The sequence below is a fragment of the Artemia franciscana genome, chromosome 1, assembly GCF_032884065.1.
Source record: "Artemia franciscana chromosome 1, ASM3288406v1, whole genome shotgun sequence".
NCBI lineage: Eukaryota > Metazoa > Arthropoda > Branchiopoda > Anostraca > Artemiidae > Artemia > Artemia franciscana.
The window spans coordinates 56,178,572-56,192,791 of record NC_088863.1 but is presented as its reverse complement, the minus strand read 5'-3'; the positions used below and the strand labels follow the sequence as shown (position 1 = coordinate 56,192,791).

Below are 14,220 nucleotides of genomic sequence, written 5' to 3'. Positions count from 1 at the left end.
AACAAACATTGGGGTCGACATTAGCCCCCCCCCCCCTCAAGAGCCAGGGGGAAGGGTTGTAACTTATGCCTGGGGTACACAAAGTTTTTATAGAAAAGTTAAACTTCAGAGGGAACTCAAAAGCGTAGTTCCCTTTTTGAGAGTCAAAAGTAATCTGATTGTAACTTGTCCCCCCCCCCCAACCGTCTTTTCTTCAAGTGTACTCGATCGATTCGTAGAGATTTTCGTCTCGTCTAAAATAAACCAAAGATCATATAATTAAATTTTCAGGGTTTACACAACTCTTCCCCCCAGAAGCCGAGGGTAAGAGTTGCAATTTATGCCGCGGGCATATAAGATGTTTATGGAATAGGGGGTATATTCTATTGGAAATTGAAAGTTCTAATTACCTTTTTAAGAGTCAAAAGGGACCGGATCGCAACTTCTAATCCCCTTGCTATTTTTACACCAAATCCACCTGATCATATCTTTGAGAAAGCCATTCTGTTTAAAAATAAAGTCAAAAGATCAGAAAACAAAAACTCCTGGGTCAGCACAACCCCCAGAACCCTGGGGAAGTGTTGCATGTTGTACCCTGGGGTAGATGAGATTCTTATGCCAGGTTTTTGAAGATAGTTCAAAGATTAGATAAGCCTAAGCCCTACTAGGCCTACTGCTCAAAAACTTATTAGCGATATTTTACTATAAATCTTAAGCAAAACCCGGTGAAACCAAACCAGTCCTTGTGGCTTTCACTATTCCCGAAGTTTTGGGAATTTCCCAGAAAAACTTGCAAAAACAGAGCAAAAATGCGTGGGCCTAGAAGTTTCAAAGCTTTAAATTTGGCCCTGAGTGAAAAAAAAAATCTTCAGCTGGCGAGCTTTCAGCCATGAATATTACAATATATCGAATATTCAGTTTAATTTTATTAGTTCTAGCCAAGAATATTGACTTGTTCTGGAATACAAAATCAATTTGAAATAGAATATTTTTTTAAACTTGAGACTTTGGCAGCCAAAAACAAACAAGGAATAATTAAAAAAAAAAAACTTTCCAAAAAAGAACTTTTTAAGCTTCATTCGTTTTTTCTTTCAATAGTCCATTTTCAATAGTCAAAAGTGACTGGAGGTCAGCCTGCCCCCCCCCCATACCAATCATTTACCCAAACACATTTAATAAAAATTTTGAGATAGCCATTTGGCTCAGCTTATTTGAAAGATCCGGATATAAATTTATTTATTTATATTAGTACCAATGGTTTGTTTGCTTGCCGTAAATTGTTTGTCTAATTTCTTTGTGTTTTGGGTTTCATTTATACTTCAATAGCAAGATATTTTTGTTTGTTTTATGCTCGTTTAGTTGCATATTTATTCAATAGCTTCAGATTAAGAGTTGCATATTTATTCAATTATATTAGCACTTGCTGTATGTTTTTATGCTATGATTGGTTATATAATTTCTGTTCGTTTTGGGTTTTATTTATACTTTAATAGTAATTTCTGGTCGCTTTGAGGAAGTGGTAGTGTAGGTTTTTATTTCTTCGGTTTTCAGTTTTGTTTTTTAATCTTCTTTTCCGGAAAGTTTGAAAGTAAGAAGCAACAGGTGATAATCCCCGCCTTACTACCCTGTTCTTTAAGTTCAAGTTTGATCTGTTGTCCAAATTCTTGGGTCCCAAGGGACATTTTAGAACCTTTTTAGAAGTGGTAAAAAACTTTGGTGCGAAGAGCAGTGTATTAAGGTAGGGTAATGTCCCCTCATGTAAAGAATAATTTGTATTAATTTTATGCTTTAAAGTTGTCCCTTCATTTTAGTATAAAAAAGTGATTTTCTTTATTTAAAATATATTTGGAATCTGCAGAAAAAGACAATTCATTTGGCTCGCTTATATTTATCAAAACATATTTTTAGTTTCGGCAATTATATGCTCTTCTTTACTTAAAGTTACTTATTCAAACTACTTGATGCACCTCAAATGATATTACCATAAAGTGGTATCAATAAAAACACAAGTTTCATATCGGAAGACGGTTTAAGCTGTCTTTGAACTGTCGTGACAATCTGGGGAAGTATCTTGAGTTGTGTAATTTACTGGTTTTCATTAATAAAAGTCATCTTCGGAATTTATAGAAGCATTTTAGATACGAACTTTTCAATTATTTTTTTACTTTACTCTTTTTTATATTCTTTGGATATATTTATGTTGCATTTTTTTAAGGTTTCTTTCTACAAAGGTATCTGGATGTTGAGCCGAAACGTTTACTCTCAACAAATTAAGCTTCATTGCCCAAACAACCATTAGCAGTACTTGTTAACAATATTTTTCGTATGAACAAAATAATGATAAGAATAATTGTTTTGTTTAGTTGACTGTTTTAATTAAAAGTAATATGAGTAATGTCGAATACTAAGATCTTATAGATGCCTAACTGGAAAAAGAAATCCCTCTTCTTTTAAAATGAAATGTCCTTTGAAATTTAATCCCTAATGAATATATCCTATAGATCAAGGTTACACTTTTAATTGGAAGTGAAATGTTCTGCATTGTCTTTATTGTACAAGGTAAAATTGATTGGAGAAGTGTGGCACTGTAATGGGGTTTCGTTTAATTTGTTTGCATCTGCAGAAAACGTTTGTAATACCACTCCCTTCGTCAGTGATTAAACAAAAGTTGTTTACTAATGCATTATATGTTGCATAGTCTAAAAACGTGAACGCACTGATGACAATACGATGAACAAAAGAAAAAAGGATTTTGTTGTTTTCTCTTTTCCGAGAACTTTCAAAACTATAGAAAATACAGTGTGTCTTAAAAGAACTTTGGTTTTTATTTGTTCAGAAAAACTAGGAAGGCCTAGAACCGCCACTGCTAATAATTTGAGATTCAGGTGATATAAACACTAAATGATTGGATTAAATTGGATTGTATTTATTTTAAGATATATATAAATAAGAGTAAGCACATATAGTACAGACAAAATATAAACTAGGTGTGTATTTTCGATGTTGGAGTTGGAGTGAAGTTAGAGTTTGTACCAAATTATACCTCAAGAAGAACACCAGATTTGATTTCACTATAAATTTAACTTCCCATACATTTACACCGCATTCATAAATTTATTCCACGAAAATTATCATGGAAAACAAAATGCAGTATATTAACAAGTGATAACAAAACGTTCAAAAAACAACGTTGCCGGAACAAGACATAGAAATAACTGTCTTTTCAAATCTGGCATATCGTTTTTTAGGCACCCTTGCAAATGTTTGCACTAAACACTAGTGTTAGAACAAAATGGGCAGTGGGTTACCAATAAGCTCGGACATTAAGTGAAATTTTTGTAAGAACATACGTATATCCAGTATATCTTACAAAACATGAATTTGCTTATAGTTATGCTTCTATTTCCACCCCTATGACTGATCATCTTAAGCCTCATACCCTGGACACACTACCGACGGGAGTACAAGATTGCCTTCAGCCTCAAACCATGGATGCACTGCTGACCAGGTTTGCATTATATTCCGCTGCCCCAGGCATCATCAAAAGATCATATATATCATTATTCTTTTATTCCGCTTTTCATCAAGCCTTATCCATGCTGTCAACTTTCAGTTCGAGGAAGCAACAGACAGCTTTTTATTGAAAAACTGTTTATGGAGACAGCTGCTGATGGATTAGCAAGGCCAAAATCTGTTTTTCAAGCGTGCTTACTTATTCCTAGATGTTTCCTGCTCCTAATAATCAGATAAGCTTTGTATGGTCCCCAATTTCTCTGATTTTGAGGGAAATTGGCAGAATAATAACCTTTAGATTTGCTTCTTCCTTAACTTTTTTTTTATCGAATTGGACCAATTACAACTGAGAAGTGTTCTCAATAAGGAGGGTGGCAGAAACTCTAACAACATATTTTTTCAAACTTTACTAATCGTTTTGTATATCATTCGAATGATTAGGACAGCGGCAAAAAGAATAATAATTCATAAAAACATCTTTGAGTATATTTGGTTGGAAAAAAAATCTCAAAGCGTATTTGAGCAAATTTGGGATAGTCAATCAGTCTCCAGTTTTCAAATCCCCTTATACAAAGCTTGCTACTGGCATACATGGCCATGTAAGGATGAACAACGTTACAGAAAGAAACAAATGTATATTATCTTTAATCTGGAGGGGAGGGGAGGGCATGATTCTCTCAGTCTGACGTTCTTTACAGTAAAATTTAATTTAATTTCATCACAATATTCCAAAAATTAAATGCTCTAATTTATTTCTATTTGGTTTAAACAAATAAAACTTTCAGTTAAAAGATTTGTTTGGGACGTATTATGTTGGCCTCACGAAGCGTAGTCTGACTCATGATATTTCTAGTAGTGGCGCAAATAAAAAATCCACCATTTTTCTTCCCTGTCTGCAGTTATGACTAAATGTATTCTATGTGAATTTTTGTGGGATCAAAGGTGCCGAAGTGCATTAATAAGTCGGAAAGGCTCTTTGAAGAACGTACTGAAGCTGCTATTTTGTCCAATAAATTTCACTGATTGAATCTGTTTCGTATATGCCAAAAGACATTTCTATCTTTTCCTCTAGAAGACTTTAATTGTGCAAAGGAGAAGGGAATGTTATTATTGACAATACTGGCAAAATACTAGTGTCGCAGAAAAAAAAACTAATCCTGGCACTGTCAACGGGATCAAAAAGGATTGGTAACATCAATATATTATCCAAATATGTTTGCTGCATTCTCAAAAGATACTAAGAAGTAACAAATGCAACTTTTGTATGAAGTGTCTGGATTGATAACTTTAGGGCTGACGGGATTTACTGACCATCGTTGGATGTGTCTTGATATTTTTGTAATTTCCTGTTTACTTTAGACCCTTAGACCACTTTATACTTCTATGTAAACAAAACTAATGTTTCATATTTAGTTTCAATTCATCCCTCATACCTTTTTATTTACCTTTTTCGATAGATCAGTGGGTTACCATGTCTCACTACCTCCTCAAGACACACATACACTGTTTACACTTAAATTTCCATTTATCGGTTCAAATATTTCAACACAAAACTTGCTCTTTCTTGTTTAGTTGTTTTACACACCAAACTGTTAGGTCATAAAAAAGAACTAAAACTTATGCATAAGGGGGAAGAGTGGATTGATGAATCCAACTTACCCTTAGAATTAATCATGTTTGTCAATTAAATTTGACGTTGTAAAATGTTGTCATGTTAAAAGACACAATATTTTTTCATGTTTCGATTCGTCATTTAGATTAATCAAGAGACACTAGTGTCCTTGCCCCATTAAAATGGGTGCCAACCTTCCTACTACCTGTCTTTATTTCTCTTCCTCTTAGGGATTTTTCCTTTCCTTTTAAGTTTTTGTGTCTCTTTTTCCTTTCATATAAAAAACTAGCTGTTGGGGTGGCACCACCCCAACACCTCGTTGGTGGGGATGCTTTGCGCCGACCCCCAAGCCCCCCACGCGCATAAGTCGTTACGCACCATATTAGTTACGCGCCATTGTAGTTGTATCCCTGTGTCAATGTAAATGTTTTTAACTACGTAAAATATGCGAATATACAACATTCTTCGCTGTCCCATCGTCTGTGCATATAAATAGATTGACAGGTTTACCGACTCTTGAACATGTAACATATAATTGTCCATGGGAAAAACAATCCGTATCCAGATCTATACCTCATTATTCTAATGATTGCCCTTGAGCTTTTGTTGATGGTGATGCTAATCGAACATTCCCTGTGTCCCCATCGTCATTTATATATCCCCCCTGTGCCCCCCCGGCGTCTCCGTGGTAGTGGCGTTCCTTTGTCCCGGTCGTCATTTGTGTTCCGGTGTCCCAGTCTGTAGTTTTGCTTTGAGTGTCCCGGTAATCATTTATATTCCCTGCGTCCCGGTGTCTCGGTCGTCATTTGTGTCCCGGTGTCCCGGTCTGTAATTTTTCTTAGAGTGTCCCGGTCGTCATTTATATTCCCTGTGTCCCGGTCGTCATTTTTGTCCCGGTTGTCCATGGGAAAAACAATCCGTATTCAGATCTATACCTCATTATTCTAATGATTGCCCTTGAGCATGGTTGATGGTGATTGCTAATCAAACATTCCCTGTGTCCCAGTCGTCATTTATATATCTCCCCTGTGCCCCCCAGCGTCCCCGTTGTAGTTGTGTCCCTGTGTCCCGGTCGTCATTTATATTCCCTGTGTCCCGGTCGTTATTTGTGTGCCGGTGTCCCAGTCTGTAATTTCTCTTTGAGTGTCCCGGTTGTCATTTATATTCCCTGTGTCCCGGTGTTCCGGTCGTCATTTGGGTCCCGTTGTCCCGGTCTGTAATTTCGTCAGTTGACAAACATGACGTGAGTCGACAAACAACTTCATGACGGCATAATGCTCAATCCTTATAATGACGTCAGTCGACAAACATGCCTGACGTCAGTCAACAGACAAACAACTTATTTTTATATATATAGAAGATGATTTAAAGCTCCATTATCTGTTTACGAGGATAACTGAAATGTGCTCCTCAAAATAAATTAAACTTAAGAACTATACTGTCTCTTACTGAATAGTAATGTGAATTCCTAAAGTTTATAAATTCATTAATTCCGTGCAAATTTTAATGACATTAAGCGTAAAAAATACACAGTTTCCGTCCACATCCGTTCCTCAAAAATATATCTACTCAGCCCCCACCCCACCCTCCAAATCTCATTGTGGGGCTCTGATATGTGATACTGAAAATCTCCCTTGATGGGCAATCCACGTATATTGAAATTTTCTTTTGCGGTACAGTAAGGCAATTCTTAACACTGATCAATCATCCATCTACGAAACGTATTTACAATGATAGAGCTAGAGGATACTCTTTTCAAACAGGTCGTGGTAACGAACTGTAGTAAGGAGTGACCTAGCTAAACAGTAACCAAAACTCTTAAAAAATGGTATTTTGATGTCAATAGCTATATCAAAAAAATTGCATTTTAATGCTGATTTTAAATACATCAGTTTAATTAAGTTTAGTCTTACCCATCAAAAGTTACGGGCCTGAGAAAAACTTGCCTTATTTTAGAAAATGGGGAAAAACAACCCATAAAAGTCATTGAATCTTAACGAAAATCACACCATCAGATTCAGCGTATCAGAGAACCCTGTTGTAGAAGTTTCAAGGTCCTATTTACAAAAATGTGGAATTTTGTAATTTTTGCCAGAAGACAGATCACGGATGCGTGTTTATTTGTTTGTTTGTTGTTTTTTTTGTTGTTTTTTTCCAGGGGTGATCGTGTCGACCCAGTGACCCTAGAATCTTGCTAGAGGGCTCATTCTAACGGAAATGAAAAGTTCTAGTGCCGTTTTTCAGTAACCAAAAAAATTGGAGGGCACCTAGGCCCCCTCCGACGCTAATTATTTTCCCAAAGTCTCCAGATCAAAATTCTGAGATAGCCATTTTATTCAACGTAGTCAAAAAACCTTACAACTATGTCTTTAGGGACGACTTACTCCCCCACAGCCCACAGTCCCCGTGGGAGGGGCCACAAGTTACAAACTTTGACCAGTGCTTATATAGTAATGGTTATTTGGAAGTATAGAGACGTTTTCAGGGGAATTTTTATTTTTTTTTTGGGGGGGGGGTGATAATAGGGGGATATGTTGGGGGAGCTTTCCTTGGAAGAATTTGTCATGGGGGAAGAAAATTTTCATAAGGGAGCGCAGGATTTTCTAGTGTTATTAAAAAAAAACAATGAAAAAATAACCATGAAAAGTTTTTTCAACTGAAAGTAAGACGAAGCATTAGAAATTAAAACGAACAGAAATTACTATGCATATGATGGGCTCACCTTCTCCTAATACCCCGCTCTTTACGCTAAAATATTTTTAGTAATTTCAACTATTTATTCTACGGCTTTTGTGATTCAGGGGTCATTCTCAAGAAATTGGGACAAAATTTAAGCTTTAGTGTAAAGAGCGAGGTACTGACGAGGGGGTGAACTCCTTCATATATCAGAACAATTCAGCATCCCCTTCATATATCATAACAATCCTTCATATATCAGAACAATTGATATATGAATATTAGCATCCCCTTTCATATACAAAGTAATTTCTGTTCGTTTTAAGTTTTAATGTCGCCCCTTACTTTCCGTAAATTTTTTTTTTATTTATCTCTTTGAAGGACCTTTAAAACTATGTTTCGCTCTGGATAGAGTTGCAAACATATCAGAAGCCATTCCAGAAGACTTGCCAAAATGTCAGTTTAGAGCTTTTAGAAACAAAGTTAACATGAACTAATTGCAACTGTCATCTAGTTTTCTAACTGTGTTGTTGAAATTCAACACCATTTGTTAAGTATTACAGATCAGGTGTTGACCAAGATTGAATTACAATCTTTCCTAAAATTCGTCAAATAAACAATTGGGGAAGCTTCCGAGTGGCACGCGACAAAGCTATTTGGAGGCTATTTGTGTTCATGACAGGTGGCCCAAAGGGCAGTCCAGGTGACACCCTTGAAAGCAATTAACTATAGTGATTCGATCAATCAGATTACAAAACTTATTACGAAGTGAATATTGTTTGAGTGTGAGTTACTTTATCCTGTCTGTCAGTGAACTTTGAAACTGATCATCCGCTTATTGACATATACTGAGCAAATGTACTCCTTCAAACTGATCAGATTGAGGTTCTTCCCTCCTCTTTCATTAAAAGATAAAAACTAAGAATGGCAGAAACTAATCTTTGTTAGCGCCCTCTGAAAACTCTTTCCCGCACTCCTTAAGAATTTTTACAAGCTTGCCTCCATGAGAGATATCTGTTGATGCTCAGAGATGAGCAGTCAGAAATAGTCACCATGATGATAAAAGGAGACTGGTGTTTTTATCACCCTTATCACCCATTACCCAAACAGACCATTTCTTTCAATCAATTGCAGTCACTCAGGTAGATAGGTACACACGGCAAAACCATTTCTCTTAAAGGGGGGGGGGGGGGGTAATAAAGAATTTGAAAGTGAACTTTAAAACTGATCATTGGCTATTTTCTGCTCATTCAAATATTATAATGAAATCTGAACCCTTAAAGGGATCAAACAAAGAACTACGCAACACATCTCTCTGATACGATAGAAAATAAAACCTTGGGCAATGAAAACCTTTCAGGATTCTTTGAGAGGGGGGAAGACAGGATAGAACACTTTCAGAGATTAGATTAGCCTGAGACCAGTGAAGAGTCGATATGCCTACCACAATATCACTATATTTTCTTGGAATATGTCCTTCAGACTGGTCTTGGACGGGGTCACCTCTCCCCTATGTTTGCATGCACATTAGGTTGTAAACAGTATGATGGAACCAGTTTGTACCTTGAGCCGGAATAAACGGGGAAAAAAGCTCTGAATTTCTTCCAACTTCATAAAATTGATGGAGTGCAACTATAAATAGCCTTATCCTAAACGGTCCTTCTAGGTCGAAACTGCAAAAAAAAAAAAAAATCACAACTTGTTATGTTTTTCACTAGCCATTATATCATTTTTATTAATGTGTGTCACTTAGGAATCAACTGATTGTATGAAAACCAACTACTTTTTGTAAAATTTTCCTATATACTTGTCTTAAACCCTGATATTTTTCTGGGAGTTCCCTTTCAACGTAAATCTTGGGTTAAACATTTAAATGACACCTATTCAGCACTTTGCTTTTATTTCTCTCAAATACTAGTAAAAGAAAAACTGATCGACTAATGAACACATTTGTTTCTGTAACAACATTAAGTAAAATAAAACATGCTTTCTAAACTGAAAAGAAGTAGCAAAAGCATAACTTATTAAAAACATAATTTATATCAATATAAGCGGGAAAGCCGATCCTTGGTCCTCGTTTGCTGTGCTAAAGTTGTTAGGTCTTAAAAAAAACTCTTATCCCAATTCCGCTGCCCTTGTGTTTCAGCAATTATTTTTCTATATCTGTGACAAAAAGTCAAACTTGTGCCCAGAGAGAGAGGGGTTGAGGGGGCGAAGGCCTTACTCATATACGCAATAATTTCTGTTCGCTTCAAGTTTTAATGTTGGTCCTTACTTTCAGTTGAAATTCTAATTATTTTTGCTTTTTTTAAATTTTGTATTTCTGACCACTTCTCAAATCATGTCCAGGTCTCACCAAAACATGAAGTGGGCTACCAGCCCCACAAACCCCTAATTTCTTGCTGTCAAATTGAACATATCAATAATTGTAAATTCATTAGTGACTTTATATTATTTTTAGTTTTTCAAATATTACGGACAGTGATATTACCGACGGGCATTTTGTCAACGAATTCAGCATATCCAAAAAACTGATTTCGACATGCTAAGTAAAGTTCACTTGTCTGTGTCGGATAATAGCCTACGCTAGAAAATAAAAATAAAATCAGACACCAACGTGAGAATTCAGGGACTCAAAACCTTCCAGCTCATTTTGATATTTGACAACTGTAATTCTTCTTCACTTATATTTTAACGTTCAAGTCGTGGGATATTGATTTTCGTGTTGTTATTAGCTATTGTATTGTTCAAAATAAGGGGAAACACTTTATACTTATGGAATTTTTATATGTATACCGATATGGAGCCGAATGATGTTTTGATTCAAATTTGAGACACTTACAAATTAACTTACGTAACGAACTTCTATATTCATATTTATTTATTATGTACTAGAAGGGGGCACGGCGGCTTCGCCGTCGGGCCCCAGCATGGCACGCGGCAGGCTTCTATATACGGATTCTCATTGTCCCTAGTGTTCTATTGTAGCTTTTTCAAAGATATTTGATTATTAAAGCAAGTCTAATTTCTAGCAATGATATCTACTAAGCATCAAAGTATTGGTTTTCTTTTTTAAGGTTTTTGAATTCTTGTAATCCCTTGTTTTTTCATTTTTCTTTTTTTCTTTTTTAGTTTTTGTCTTTTTTCAATTTTTTCTTTTTTTTTCTTTTTAGTTTTTATTAGTTGTTTGCTTTTTTTTTCGTTTTTTTTGGATTTTTTCTTCTTTTTTTAGTTTATTTTTATTGTTTATTTTTAGTTTTTTTTTCCGGAATGTGCCCCAGCAACACGTGTGCAAGGTGCTAATTTTTTACTGCGTAAAACTTGTGGATATACAACTGGTTATTCCTCAACACGCATTCTATTTTACTTTCTCTTTTAGCCGCAAGCAAGGTTTCGCGTTGCTCTTGTAATACATGGACAAACTTTCTTTTTGTTCTCTCTGAGCTGCAAGCTTAAGCCCCCCCCCTAAAGCAACACATTTGCAAGGTGCTAATTTCTAACTGCGTAAAACTTGTGAATATGCAACATTCTTCGCAGTCCCGTGGTCTTTGCATATAAATAGATTGTCCGGTTTACGACTCTAGAACATGCAACATTGTACATGTGCAAAACAATCCGCATTAAGATCTATACAACACTTTTCTAATGATTGCCCTTGAGCTTTGTTGATGGTGATTGCAAATGCTAATCGAATTGGGAATTGCAATCTTTTAAATTGAAAAGGCAGATCCGTTGGAATCACGGGAATGCGAGGAATAAGAAAAGCCTCGCCCTTGGAAGGCCCTGTCAAGATTGCTGCCTCTATTACTCGTAAAAGCGCAAGCCTGGTTTCGCATTGCTCTGGTGATTCTTCGACACGGCTTCTTTTTTACTATCTCTGTGAGCTGCGAGCCTGGTTTCGCGTTCCTCTGGTTGTTCCTCTACACGCCTTTGTTGACATAAAGCCGCAAGCCTGGTTTGGTGTTGCTCTGGTGATTCCTCGACACGCCTTCTTTTTTTACTATCTCTGCCAGCTGCAAGCCTGGTTTTGCGTTGCTCTGGTGGTTCCTCAACACACCTAAGTTAACATAAAGCCGCAAGCCTGGTTTCGTGTTTCTCTGGTGATTCCTCGACACGCCCTCTCACACTGTTTTTCCCCAAACATATCTGATAAAAATTTTGATATGGGTATTTTTCAGAGCAGTCCAAAAGTCACATATCTTGCCTCCGAGTTTCTCAGCCCCCTTTTTAGCCCCCGTGGCAAGGACTATAGGCAAGGATAATGGAGAGGGTGGTCACATAAACTTTGGAAGGGACTCCTTCAACTGAAAAACCAAGAGTTCCGGTGCCCTTTTCAAAATCAGGTCTGCTTTTCAACCAGTTGTTACCCAATGAACTGCTGCCAACTGCACGGTTTTCAAAAATTTTGCTTTGCAGTTCAACAGCCCTTGTGTTTTAGCAGTCGTTTCCAAAGGATGGTAAAAAAAAGTCTAAGTTTCAAACAGTTCGTGGTAACGAACAGTAGTAAGGAGTGACCCGGCACAATAGTAACCGAAACTCTAAAAAATGGAAATTTGATACCAATAGTTACATAAAAATATTGCATTTTAATGCTGATTTTAAATATATAACTTTCATCAAGATTAGTTAGACCTATCAAAAGTTACGAGCCTGAGAAAATTTGCCTTATTTTAGAAAATAGGGGTAAACACCCCTTAAAAGTCATACAATCGTAACGAAAATCACACCATCAGATTCAGCATATCAGAGAACCTTATAGTAGAAGTTTCAAGCTCCTATTTACAAAAATGTAGAATTTCGCATTTTTTGCCAGAAGAGAAATCATGGATGCGCGTTTATTTTTTATTTTTTTTCTAGGGGTGATCGTATCGACCCAGTGGTCCTAGAATGTCATGAGAGGGCTCATTCTAACGGAAATTAAAAGTTCTAGTGCCCTTTTAAGTGACCAAAAAATGGAGGGCACCTAGGCCGCCTCCCACGCTCATTTTTCTCCAAAGTCACCAGATCAAAATTCTGAGACAGCCATTTTATTCACCATAGTCGAAAAACTTAATAACAATGTCTTTGGGGATGACTTACTCCCCCACAGTCCCCGTGGGAGTGGTTGCAAGTTACAACCTTTGACCTGTGTTTACACATAGTAATGGTTACTGGGAAGTGTATGGACGTTTTCAGGGGGATTTTTGTTGGTTTTGGGGGGGGGGGGGTAGAAGTTGAGGTTGGGGGGGGGTATGTGGGGGGATCTTTACTTGGGAAAACTTCTCATGGGGGAAGAGACTTTCAATGAAGGTGGCGCAGGATTCTCTAGCACTATTTAAAAAAACAATCAAAAAATAAATATGAAAAGTTTTTTCTACTGAAAGTGAGGAGCAGTATTAAAATTTAAAACGATTAGAAATTATTACAAATATGAGGGTTTACCTCCTCATTATACCTTGCTCTTTACGCTAAAGTATTTTTAGTAATTTCAACTATTTATTCTACGACCTTTGTGATTCGAGGGTCATTCTTATGGAACTGGGACAAAATTTAAGCTTTAGTTTAAAGAGCGAGGTATCGACGAGGGGTGAACCCCCTCATATACGCAATAAAAACATACGAATATAGAAGTTCGTAACGTAAGTTAATTCGTAAATTACGTATATTTTTTACTAATGAAAATGTTCGCAAAAAATTAAAAAGTTCTAGTTGCCTTTTTAAGTAATAAAAAAAATTGGAGGGCAACTAGGCTCTCCCTCGCTCCTTTTTTCTCAAAATATTCTGATTAAAAATATGAGAAAGCCATTTAGAAAAAAAATAATATGCAAATTTCGTTTTAGTTATTTATGTGCGGAGAGCAAGGATCAAAACATGCATTAATTAAAAAACGTCCAGAAATTAAATAAAAAAACAGGTTTTTTTAAATGAAAGTAAGGAGCGACATTGAAACTTAAAACGAACAGAAATTACTCCATATATGAAAGGGGCTTTTCCTTTTCAACGCCCCGCTCTTTACGCTAAAGTTTTCTACTGTTTTAAGAACTAGAGTTAAGAGAAAGAGTCAAACTTTAGCGTAAAGAGCGGGGCGTTGAAAAGGTAAAGCCCCTTTCATATACGTGTAATTTCTGTTCGTTTTAAGTTTTAATGTCTCTTCTTACTTTCGTTTAAAAAAAACTTGTTTTTTACTTAATAATATAAAGAGTGAGATTTTGAGGAGGAGTAGCCCCCCTAATATACGGAATAATTTCCGGATTAAGTTGCTAATAAATCCTTACAATATTGTTATAAATTTGGTTGTTTTGAGGATTTAAAAAAAAAAAACAATCTCCCATTAGCAAATACTGAAAATTTACAACGTATTTTAGATGAGTTTTGTAAGTTCTTCCGTAAATATAAGGGTGTAATGAATTTGTAAATTGAATTTTTTAAGACCTAACCTTTGAGCCCCAAAGAGTAGGAAA

At 36.1% G+C, this 14,220-nt stretch overlaps 1 protein-coding gene across 4 annotated transcripts in view; it reads right to left on the bottom strand.

Annotated features, from left to right (window-relative positions):
• LOC136031546 (uncharacterized) overlaps window positions 1-14,220 on the bottom strand; it is a 611,644-nt gene that overhangs the window by 581,416 nt on the left and 16,008 nt on the right. The window contains exon 2 of one of the 4 annotated variants that reach the window (XM_065711229.1): window positions 9,225-9,453. The exons of 2 other annotated variants lie outside the window; for them this stretch is intronic. The gene's annotated coding sequence lies outside the window, so the exon portion shown is untranslated. The remainder of the gene's footprint in view (window positions 1-9,224; window positions 9,454-14,220) is intronic. One more of the 4 variants, XM_065711224.1, reaches the window with a different exon arrangement.